The sequence below is a fragment of the Bactrocera tryoni genome, chromosome 3 (genome assembly GCF_016617805.1).
Source record: "Bactrocera tryoni isolate S06 chromosome 3, CSIRO_BtryS06_freeze2, whole genome shotgun sequence".
Classification (NCBI taxonomy): Eukaryota; Metazoa; Arthropoda; class Insecta; order Diptera; family Tephritidae; genus Bactrocera; species Bactrocera tryoni.
Genome location: NC_052501.1, coordinates 79895517 through 79908274, shown reverse-complemented (window position 1 = coordinate 79908274; position 12758 = coordinate 79895517). Strand labels below are relative to the sequence as shown.

General features: G+C 30.2%; 1 protein-coding gene across 1 annotated transcript in view; it reads left to right on the top strand.

Annotated features, from left to right (window-relative positions):
* Positions 1-6296: 6296 nt before the first annotated feature.
* LOC120771429 (synaptic vesicular amine transporter) overlaps positions 6297-12758 on the top strand; it is a 58230-nt gene continuing 51768 nt past the window's right edge. Inside the window, exon 1 of the mRNA XM_040099421.1 lies at positions 6297-6585. The gene's annotated coding sequence lies outside the window, so the exon portion shown is untranslated. The remainder of the gene's footprint in view (positions 6586-12758) is intronic.

The window sequence follows — 12758 nt, the reverse complement described above, 5'->3', positions numbered from 1 at the left end:
TAAGCACATACTTATAAGTGTATGTGTGTGCGTTTTTGTGTCTGTTAGCGGGCGGCTGCTGACAATTGTTCCAACTTGTCGATAAGCAAAACAGCAAAAAAAAGGGCGCCTCGGTGTGAATCGAGTTAGTGAGATGCAAAGTGGTCGGATTTTTAATGATATGGTGTGATCTTAAGGGCAATAGTCAGCATATTTGTGTGCGCCAGCCTTTTTATTTGTTGCTGTGAGCGGCTGTAGAATTGTTTGAACCGCAGGCGCTTTTGCATACCAGTGGTTACTGACGCGGGTGTGAATGTAGGCATATACATATGTATGTATGTATGTTTTTACTTCTTCAAATATAATAACATTTCAATAATTTAATAAACGCGCTTTTTGTCGCCGCGTGCGCGTTAAACATCAGCAATTTCTCGCTTCATTTGCGATTTTCATTTTCTTTGACATTTCCTTAGACTTAGAGTCCTCTGCAATTATTTCGGTAAATGGGTGCAATTTGTTGTAACAACACTTATAAGAGCACAAAGCTCGAGTGGGCTGTCAATAATTAGCCAAATTGTATATTAAGCTTCAAACATGTATTTAAATGTCATCTTATGCTCTGCTACTATACTGATCTGGAAAGACAGTCTACACTCAAACCGTGCTTCATTACAAAAATGTGGTACAGCTAAGATTAGTTAAATGCTATGATTATTCATACAAGTATGATACCTTCAATTTCGAAAATGAACTTATAAAAAATTTACGAGTTCTCTTTGCGATTACTTTCGTAGTAAAACTTGTTTTGTTGATAACGCAAAAAATTCAAAGAATATAGCAAAAACAAAAAAAAGATTTAAACCAAAAAACGTCGTTGACTTCGGCTACACGCCAGCTTTAATACCCTACGCAAGTGCATTTCTGGCAGGTAAAAGGGTATAAAATAATCTTTAACTTGTTTCTGACTGTTCAGTTTGTATGGCAGCTATATGTTATAGTTATTCGATCTCAATGATTTCTTCGGAGATTGTAGCGTTGTCTTCGAAAATAAACCATGTCAAATTTCGGGCAAATATCTCGACAAATAAAAGAGTTTTTCATACAAGAATTAGATTTTGATAGTTCAGTTTGTATGGCAGCTATATGTTATAGTTATCTGATCTCAAGAATTTGTCCGAAAATTATAGCGTTGTCTTCCATAATTAACCATGCCTAATTTCGTCACGATATCTTGTCAATTAAAAAAGTTTTCCATACGAGAATTTAGTTTTGATTGTTCAGTTTGTATGGCAGCTATACGCTATAGTGCCCCGATATTGACAATTCTGACAAATAAGCAGCTTTTTGAGAAGAAAGCTATGTGTGCCAATTTTCAGATCGATGTCTTTATACTTTATATGTTCTATGTTCCCCGACGTTTCCTACTGGGTATGTATTACATGCTTCATGGCCAACCTAATATACTCTTTTTAGGCTATAAAAATAGGAAAAAAACTTGCAACAACTTGAAATTACTAATGAGTTTATTAGCTATGCACTCATAACTATATATTTATACATTTGAACTAGAAAAAAATTCTTCGAATTCTTGCTTCGAATTTTTTTCATGTCAATGAAAGTGGATTGTGAACAAAACGCGCAAAGATTCTAAATTACTAGTTTTTTAATGACGTTCGTTTTTAATCGCAAAGCAAGAAAATTACTTCGTTTTAGGTACATAAGAAGATAAGCTTGCACAAAATTAAGTAAAAAAAAAGTTTGTATAAAATTAAAATATAAAACTAAAAATCTTGTTATTTGCCTTTTTTTACATAAATTTGTAGGTTATGTAACAAAAGTCTGTACACAAAAGTTATATGTCTTTTCATTATCCACAACATTGCCATATAACTTTTTTCTATATGATACATATTTTAGCCGGAAATGAATTTAAACCGTTTTTAACCCTAAAAACTCAACCACGCCTTCCTTTTCCTCTGCTTCCTCTTCCCAAACCCGTTAAATATTTTAAAATTTCTGCTACAACTCATACGCTTTTTAGCATACATTAAGACAATAAACTTCCTCTAGACTCACCTTCGTGCGTCTAATTTTAATATGATCCCAATGTGCTTTATTAGATTAAACTTGCTTTCAGGCATTTTTTCAAACGTCATTTTAATAAGTAGCCAAAAAATGTAAAGACTCATGAATAGATAACGAGCCGCTTGCTAAAGAAGACCGGCTTGGCCAGTTTTTGTGGTAAAAATCGCTTTGGTCAACAGTTTATGAAGAAACCCGTTGCGATGCATCGAAGAAACCACACAAGAATCAAGTGCGCGCGAAACGTCAAAGCCGGTGGTCGCTTCCGATATCAGCGCGGTGGTGTTTATTTCAATTTTGCTTTTAGAAATCAATAAATTGATGATAAAATTTAATATTAAAGCTATTAAAGACTGTCTTAATGAAAGCTGAATTAATAAAAACACGTTCCGATGAAAATTCAATGTCAAACTTGTGGTAAAAGGTGTTTCAAATAAATGGTATTTACAACGTTCTAATGCCTGCAGTTGGCGCAGATTATATTGAATTCAAAATAGATAACCATAGAAAGAATGGTCCAAATGTAAGAAAAAATTAGTATTGTATCTTGCATCAAAAATCATATTTTGAAGTAGAACTTTCAATACTTCTTGAGCATTGAAATAACGATTTAATATTCTTAAACATTATTATATTCATGCAACATTTACCTGCCGTTTACAGCAAATTTATCCAACTTGGCACAGAAAACAGCCACGAGTGAGAAAAAGTTATACCGAAGTGTAAAAAAATATAGAAAAAGGCGACACAAATTGCCCCAATACAGCGTCAAGCACGCAGACAGAACATTGGGTTTTAGCTTTTAATATTTTTTCATGTAATTAAATGTTTGTAGCGGATAAAAAGTTGCTTACCTGTTGCTTCAGTATGCCTTAGAATGCGCACGAGCAAATATACTTAATCATACATACATACATATGTATATACTTATTCATATATATGTATATATTTAACATAAAACAAAGATTTCTAGCTCCAAATGTCAAAGGAAGTAAGAAACAATAGCAACCATATTTGAAGTGACAACTGAGTGATAAATGTGACTTAAGAATGTGTTTACTTGGGTTTTTTGATTTTCGCTGAACATAATGGATGTATACATACATATAGACATTACAGTTTTTAGCACAAAAACATTTTTCTGCCATAATCGCAATTAGAACACGTGTGGCGCACGGCACTTATTCGAAATCCGGTCGGTTGTATTGTTATTTGCTGAATAGTTTTGAATATGCCAACAAACATAAAGCAAATTGACGCCTGTCATTCAAGAATTATGAATACAACCTAGCTATGGAGAGAATAAATAGAAAAAACACTAAAGAAAATATTAAAAAAAAATATTATTTAAAAAGTGGAATTAAAAAAAATGTCATTTAAAAAAAGAGAAAAATTAAATAAAAAAATGTATAAAAATAAAATAAAAAAATCAAATACTAAAAATATCAACTTAAAGTAAATAAAAGTAGTATTAAAAAAACTTAAAAAATAAATAAAGATTGAAAGTAAACAATAAATTTTTTAACGATATAAAAAATGAAAATAGAAAAACAACAAATAAGAAATGGAATAGAGGAAATAAGAAAAAACATTAAAAAATACTAAAAATATTAATTAAAAGTAAATAAAATAGAATTAAAAAACAAATAAAATGAAAATAGAATTCAAAATATAAGTAAAAATAATAAAAAATATTTAAAATACCAATTAAAAGCTATTAAAAATATAATTAAAAATAAATAATAATTTTTAATTATAAATATAAAATAGAATAATAATAATAAAAATAAAAAAAAATGGAATTAAAAAAATAATATTAAAAAAACAAAACAAAAAATAAAAAAAAATATTAAAATATAAATTAAAAACAGAATTAAAAAATAATTTAAAAATATAAAAAAGGATTGAAAAGAGGCAATAAATAAACAAGAAAGCAAAAAAAATTTTTGCTGCTTTTGATTTCAAGTATTTTCAAACGTAACCGATTATTTTCTCATACACTAATATCTTCTCATACAAAGGTGAATGAAATTAGAAATACATCATTTAAAGTTGAAAACAAATTTTATGATAATTATTTTAAGTTTTTGTGCAGCAATTAAAATTTTTTTTAAACAAAACTTTAAACTATTTTTACTTGTTTACTGAGATTTTTCTTATCAAATTTATTGAGCTTTTATTTGATGTTTTTTTTGTTTTAATAGTTATGATAAATATTAATTATAGTGACAAAAACCTAATGGTTTTTAACAATAATATTAAAAAAAATAATAATAACAAAGTAAAAAATATTATTAAAAGAAAAAATTGTATTAAATACAAGAAGATATAGAAATATATAAAAAGAAATGTTGTTCATAAAAAATGTAAACTTTCTCACAGCACATTAAAAACCCACTGTTTTTAAAAATTAAACAAAATTTTTAAAAACTACACTAAGAAAATTGCTAATCATAAAAAAAAAACAAAATCACTAAAAATTGTTTCATCACTAAAAAATTAATAATCATATTAAAAAAAAACTAAAAAAAAATTAATTAATAATAATAAAATATAAATTTTAAAAATAAAATAATATTAAAAAAATAATAATATACAATAGGGTGGATAAAAAACGAATATTTGTCTTGCTTGGTACTCCGAAAAATAGGTTCTTAGCTAATCTTCCGCCTTACAGTTATCCATTTTTTCTCATAACACGATAAAAAAAATCAAATAACTCTACTTGAAAAAATATGCCGTTTTGTGGATTTTGTAGATAATTGAATGCTCTACAAAAAAATTCTTACGATTTTTTCGTAAATCTAACCGTTTAAAAGATATTAACGGTAAAAGTTTGATTTTTTGAATGCAAAAAAATATGAATTTCATAACTCAATGACAAAAGAGACATTATATATCGAAAAACTTATAGATTTACTGCTTTACAAAAATGGTTTATTGAAATTAAAAAAAATGTAAATATTATAGTTCTGCAGCAGAGAAACTAAACGCCATATAACGAGAAGGCCTAAATATTATTATATATATATTTTTAAAGTTTGCTTCTTAAATACGAATTTAGTGTCAATTTTTTAAAATAATTTTTTATTATTATTTTTTTTAATATTATAAAATAAATAATTTTTTAATATTATAAATTTTATAAATCTTTTTTATTTTTTCACTAAAATTATATGTAATGTAATAGAGCTTAAAGACATTGCAATCTACTCATATTTCATTTTTTTCTTTGAGTTTAAACATTTAACACTTTCTAAAAGAACGAAGCCCAAAGTAAAGACTGCCCTGATTGTAGGCTTTACTTGAGTAAGAAAGCGCAAAAATATATACATATATTAATTCACAAACGGCAAGCAAACGTATGTTTGTATTTATGTTGTATATACATATTTATTATGAACTATGAACATATATTATGTCCAATGAATATTATATCCATAAATGAAAAATTACTATTAAAAGCAATTGTGTATGTCTTAATGTAAAAAAACACTTTTTTAATTACAATAGTCATACACACACATGCACTTATACATACATATGAGCATATGCCTGCAATTACTCATTTCACATAACTCATACGCACCGGCGCACCGCCATATACTTTAAGCATGAGAATTGCACGCGGAGTCAATTAGGCATGAAACAAACTCTTTTTGCTCTGCCTCGCACTGCATTGGACCAACAAGTGTTTCCGAGCGCATACATTTACATATACATATGTATGTACATGCATATAACTGCTGATAGCCAGTTTAAATACATGTGCTTTTACATATACACACCATAGTATGTACATATGTATGTATGTATATTAATGCAACAGCACAGAAAGCAAAGAAAACTCCACTCAACTGTTGCTGCGCTGCCAGCAACAGGCTGTAAAACTTGGAAAGTAATCTGCAACGCAGCGATGCATGGCTGTCCTCACATTCAGCTGCTGAGTAACTTTGCGTGCTGCGCCGGTCCGCCGTCTGCCTTATGGGTAAGGCTTGTACAACTACAAACACATGTATATACATATGTATAGATTTGTGCAACAACAGAAGCGACAGCAGCGGCAGCGGCAACAGCATCCTGCCAGGACATCTGCCACTTGCTTAGTCAGTGCGAGACGAGATCTCGTTGCTGATGGAAGTGTGTTTCCAGCTGCCAGCTGCCGTGTGGATATACTGGCATAACAAATACATATAATTTATTTATTTCAGAACATTTTTATTTTTCAATATCTACAAAGTGTTAAGCAAAAATAAAAGACATTTAATAGCTGAAGCAAGTAGTTTTGCTGAATGGAAATAAATGCAGTTTTGATTTGTCGACGTGAACTTAAAAAATAAAAATAAAGTAAATAAACGTACAATTTCGTAAAAAACATTAATATGTACTTTTAGTGTGAGCATAAAGTTTTAAGTGAAAAATATTTTTAGTTAAAAAGCGCGCTTATAAGCAGATGACGGCCAGTAATAATATATACCAACAAATTGCTGTTATAAATATGTGAAAGTTTCGACAAAAGTTAGAGTAAGTAAAAAATAATGTTTCTTATTTTCTATTGGCGTAGACACCGCTTACGCTGTAGTAGCCGAAATAATAACGAATTTGTTTCAATTTTAATCAAAATAAATATTTACAAAGGTATAGGTTAAATAAAATTAATAACATAGTCATAATAACTATAATTTCATAAATTTTAAACAAAATTTGAACAAAAAAGTATTTTTTTCACAAAAAAATGTTTTCCTTTCCCGAAATTATGGCGTAAAGTTACCTACTTTTTTTCCAAACACACTACTTCTGTATATTTTTTTAATTTTCAAATAAAAAACCAAAAAATTTGGTTCTTAGCATTTTCAAATAAATTTTGAGGTTATGTGAAAAAAGTCTGGACAAAAAAGTTATAGATCTTTTCATTACCAACAACTTTTTTCTATAGGACTTTTAGTTTTACCAGAAATCAAGATAAACCGGGGTACAACCGACACAAGATGAAAACCAAGAACTAAAAATTGGTATATTTGACTATTTCACATAAATTTTGAGGTTGTGTGAAAAAAGTTTGTACACAAGAGTTATAGCTCTATTTATTATCTACAACATTGCCATACAACTTCTTTCTATTAAACACATAGTTTAGCCGGATATCAAGCTAAACCGTTTATAAGCCTTAAAAATTCAACCACGCCGCTCACTTTCGTCTTCATGACCACAGATCAACCGTTAAATATTTTAAAATTTCTGCTACAATTTGTAGGATCTTTGGCATAAATTTAGACAATAAACTTCGTCTGCTCTCAGCTTTGTGCGTAAAATTTTAATATGATCCCAATGTGCTGTATTAAATTAAACTTGATTTCAGGCATATTTTTCTCGTGCTCGTTCCTCTTTCCATCTACAAATTACCTGTAAATTATTTTTGCTTTCATTTTTGTTACTTTATTTTTCGTTTCCAATGAGCTTCAGCCTACAATGAATTTCTACCACTTTTTACCATTTTCAAAGGCCTTCACACTCGTCTAAAACGTCGATTAATAATTTTTTTCACACCAGATGTTTCGTGCTGAACTATGGCGACCATAATTTTTACTTATTTTTCTATCAAATATTTCATTGAACTGTGTTACGGGCATTCTAAGCACACAGTAGCAACCACTTGTGGCTCTTTGCTCAAATACGTTTATGCACTTTTGTGGGGTGGATTAATATGTTCGGGAAAATTAAAATCCGGGTTGGTAAGGGGAGTGATTTCATGCTGGAAAGGAATTTCTTATGAGATTTTCTGTAGAACTCTTGAAAAATCGAGTCTTTATTATTACTCCAGATATTCTCAGCTTCCCAAATGAAGGGCTGGTCTGTCCACTTGAAGGGTTTGGTTGAATGTTTTAAATGAAATGAAGCAAATTGAGGATCGCAATTTTTTTTTTGTAACCCCAATATTTTAGTTACAAAGCTTTAACCTCATGCCTTAACTAAACAATGTATTCGAATCGCCTAATTTCTTTAAAAGTCGGTGATTTGGAACACATTTTTATTTTTCCAAATTTCTGGTATCTAAGGTTTTGGCACCAAATTAAATGCAATTTTTCTGCAGCGGCGACGGATGCACTACAAATTCGCGTGGTGGGTAGCATACGAAAAGGAGCGAAATGGGTAGTAACACGGAAGCGGGCATATATGTATAATGCCCGAAAATGGGTACAGGTTCTCGACCGGAAATGGAACTACGGTACTATACTTCCGGTCTGAAAACATAACAATAAGTCATAAACCGAAAACGGATATAATTGTCATTTCCGTTTATTTTATTTCCGTTTTCTAACATCCGATCATACTTTTGAGCTGGAAAATATGGACGGTAATCTCCGTTCGGGATGTTGTAAAACGGAAGTCAAATATGCATCCGTTTCCGGCTTATGACTTCCTGAAAGTGGAATACCGTAATTTCATTTCTTATCCAGATCTTCTGAAGCGGAAGTAAATTTACACCCATTTCCGCTTTATGACATCCTGTTAAATTTTCAAACCGGAAGTATAGTACCGTAATTTCATTTCCGGTCAGTGATCTGTTCCTATTTCCGGTCCGTGTGTATGCCCCGCATCCGTGTTCCCAATTTGGCCCCTTTGCGTATGCTACCCACCACACAAATTTTTAATGCATCCGCCGCCGCTGCAGAAAAATTGCATTCAATTTGGTGCCAAAACCTTAGGTATCTACCAGGCGACCAGAAGCTTGTAGCAAGCAGCCGCCGAAATAGCTTATAACTTCTAAGCCACTGATTGTAGAGAAAATATAAAAATGCAGATTCTATATTCAAGAAATTTTAAATTTAAGTTTACCCAGAAATTTTAAAAATTATAATTGTGTCCCAAAGGTTTTTGAGGATAAAATCGTGAAAATGATTCTTTCTCCTAAGCGAGGGTGTTGAAATGAAGTGTGGGATATCTCTCTATTTATTTCGAGTCCTAAACGTTTAAATTCGAAAATGTTTGTCCATAAACGATTAGTTTTTGATGATAATATCCAACATTTTGTTTGATAAGATGCCTTAAATATTTATGTCTAAATTTTCAAAAGATACTCTCCTCAGAACGGTCTTTGCTCCCTTTAAAGCCCGTTTGCTGCCCCTTTAAAAATAATTACCCTCTCTCTTTCTTTCTCATCGGTTAGTGCCTTAATTTGAAATTAACTTCCAGAGTTAAGTACAATAAAAAAGAGATTGTGACAAAAAATTACCTGGAAATTGTAAATAAAATGGAAAATATTTAATTATTCATCAATATTTATTTTGTCGCCTTCAAAGTTATCCCCACCAGATGTAATACACTTATGCCAACAATTTTTCCAGTCCTCGAAACACCTTTCCTCGGAGCGGCAATTTTAGTTTGGGGAACAAGAAAATATCACATTCGATCCCAGTCTGATGAAGACCGTGCTTGGTCGATGGAATTATTGCGTTTTTGGCTTAAAATTCGGTCACAATCGTGGCTTGATACCATGATAATGAGCATTCCGATGATTTGTTGTCTTGTTTGCATGTCAAACTCATAAACCCATAAACCCATGGCAGTTATAATCCTCCCAATGAATGTGATATTGGAATCAGTACGATCAAAGAGACCTGTTTACGGTACCCTTTTTGAAAAAAATTCAGCTTTATCAGTACGAGTGGAGCAAGAATGCATTTTATACCCAAAATATCCACCAAAAGCATTCGAACGGACTCGCGATAGCTGTCGAGCTCTGTTGCCATCTCTATAGCACTTATCTTTCAAGCAGCATATCCTTCACTTTTTTTAATATTTTCATCAGTTGAAAGCTCTTTTTCCAACATTAGAAATACAAAATGTATCGAATTTATGGTTTCAAATCAATCAGAGAAACAATTATCGTAACAAGGATATATAAATTTTTACAGTTTTTACCATATTTTGCACATAAAGTTTTAATTCATTGAAATTTCGATTAATTACTTTTTCTACAATGCAGAGTTTGTCAAACAAAAAAATAAAACAAATTTCAAATTCCTAAATAGTATGTGTTTTTCTAACAAGTTAATTTATTTTACTATTTACTTTACTGCTATTGTAATTAATGTTGAACTAACTAAACAAAATATTTTAGTTGGAATTTGCTAACAATTTCGCATTAAAGCCTGTTCGTGCCGTTTTAAACAAAAACCTGCATTATTTGTATATTTGGCTAAGCAGGTATAGGTATGTGTAAAAATAAATATTTAGAGTTCAATTACACCAAGAATTTAACTTTACTATGAAAGCGTAAAACTTCTAGTAAAAATATTTGGTACATACATATTTGTTTATTTACTTATTAGTATAAATATAAAAAAATAAGTTAAAGTTTGATAAGAAATACGAAAAGACTTTTTCGACTACCCAATATACAAAAATGTATAACGCAAAAAATATAAAGACTTTGAGTAGACCTATAGACATATGGATGGAATTTTCATAGATTTCTTATTACATACCATCTATGAAAATTCCATAAAGCCTTACTTAAAATGCCGAATACCTCGAGTAGTATTAAGATAGCGATTTTGCCTTCGGAACTTTTTTGTAGCAAATAAAATTTCCCACAAGTTTGTCAATTATATTTTTTCTACAGCTGGTGTCATTTACGAAATGAATACCAAAAAATGCGATTTTCGTGGAAAAATCAGGTTTAGAGCCCGTACTAACTCGCCGGTGTAAGTTTCGACTTTGTCGCAATGGGCACTTTTGTAGAGTGTTCAATTCTGAGAAATACGAGTACATATGTGTCTAAAGTTAAAGCGATGCCATAAATTGCCTCTGAGCTATAAAAATTTAAAGATAAAAAATCACGATTTTTGTGTATTTTCAAAAGAAAATTTTTGCATATCTTGACCCAGTCCTTAATGTTAATATTAAGGGCTCAAATTTTCAGGGAATTTTTTTAGGGTGTTTCCACGGAAATTTCATGAGGGGATTGAAAAAAATTAATATTACAAAAAAACACCCTATTACATATATATCATACGATGTAGTGAATCGTAAACAAGAAAAACATCAATTTCGATTTTTTTTGAAGATACGTTGTTTTAGGTTTTAGCTGACGATACATTAAATTTATGTAATTTTCGAAATTTTTTGACATACAAATAGCAAAGAAATTATTTTTTTGCCATTTTATAAAAGTGCCAAAAGAAGCATATTGTGGATGGCATATAATCATATGTTAATATATATGTTTAAGGCTTTCAGTAGTAAATATATGAAATATGTGTATAAACAGCATGTATATGTTTACATAATATACCATATTTGACATACGCGCATACAGATGTATTTATACAGAGCAGTATCCACCAGTTAAGACCATATGAAGCGGCCTCTGCTTTCAATCGCGAATGCGCGAATATTTAAATTGAATAGCTCGCGGCTATTTGCTTTATATTTTTCGCTTTACAATTTGGGTGAGAAATATACAATATTAAAAACAAAAAACATATATCTGATTTAATCGATAATATTTTTAAAGCAAAAAAATATTTCTCTTTAATATTAATATTTATTTTATGCCAAAAATAAGCGAGATAGGCTTTAGCGATTTTTATTTTCATTAACAAAAAGTGATTTTTGGAAATGTGAAAACAAATTTATCAACATTGCAATCACTGAGCAAGGTCATCCATCTACGAAGAAAAAATATTTGAGATTTATGAGAAGCTTTGAACACACAAATTTTTATAACACTTGCTAGAGATAATTATGAGAAATATAACCGAGCAAGCCAACTAACCGTCAAATCACTGGTTAATTACCCAAGAGTTCCCGAAACATCGTTTAAATGAGTTTCTTAAAGTGTTATATCCAAGTGTGAATTTCAAAAAATGTTATTTTTTGCATATTTTTATAGTAAACATACATATGAAAATATACTTCGATAATTTGAATTTAACCCAGCAAATATTTTCGGAAATATGTATAAGTGTACTTATAAGAATTTTTGACCTAGTTTAATCGGCTCCAAAGACTTCAAACACATTGGCAAGGCATATCTTAGCAAAACATTTTGTAAAGTAAGCCCGGACCCCGCCCTCTAATACGTTTGAGTAGTCGAAAATAATCTTTTTCTATTTCTAATCAAACTTCAACTTATTTTTTTTATATTTATACCAATAAATATATAAACAAATATGTAACATTTTGGTCGACCACCTTTTGTCATTTTTCCGCTAGAGACATTATTCCATCAGTGTAAATCGAAATTTCGAAATTTCCAGAACGAAAGCGAAGAACCGTTGTTGTGCTACACGAACTGATACAGCATCATATCCGTAAACTTCACAAATTTCATTGGTGGCTTGCGAAACATTCTTCCCTTTTTTATATAAAAATTTTAAAATATAGCGAATTTCTTCATTATTTCATTTTTGAACAGCTGTAACTTTTTTCAACTTCCCCGAATTTAATTTTTAATTGTTAAAAGCTTAAAATCTAACCTTTCCCACACTATATGGTATGACACAATATGATTGGTAGCACTGAAGATATACGACTGCAACGTCATCTATTGACAAAATGCGAAAAAACTTTTCCGACCACCCAATATATCGAATGTAATTTTTATTGAAAATATTCTCTGAAAAATTTAATTTTTGAATTTGTTCTGCAAATAGTTCTACCAAAACGTTAAAAGCAGTTTCCTCGAAACG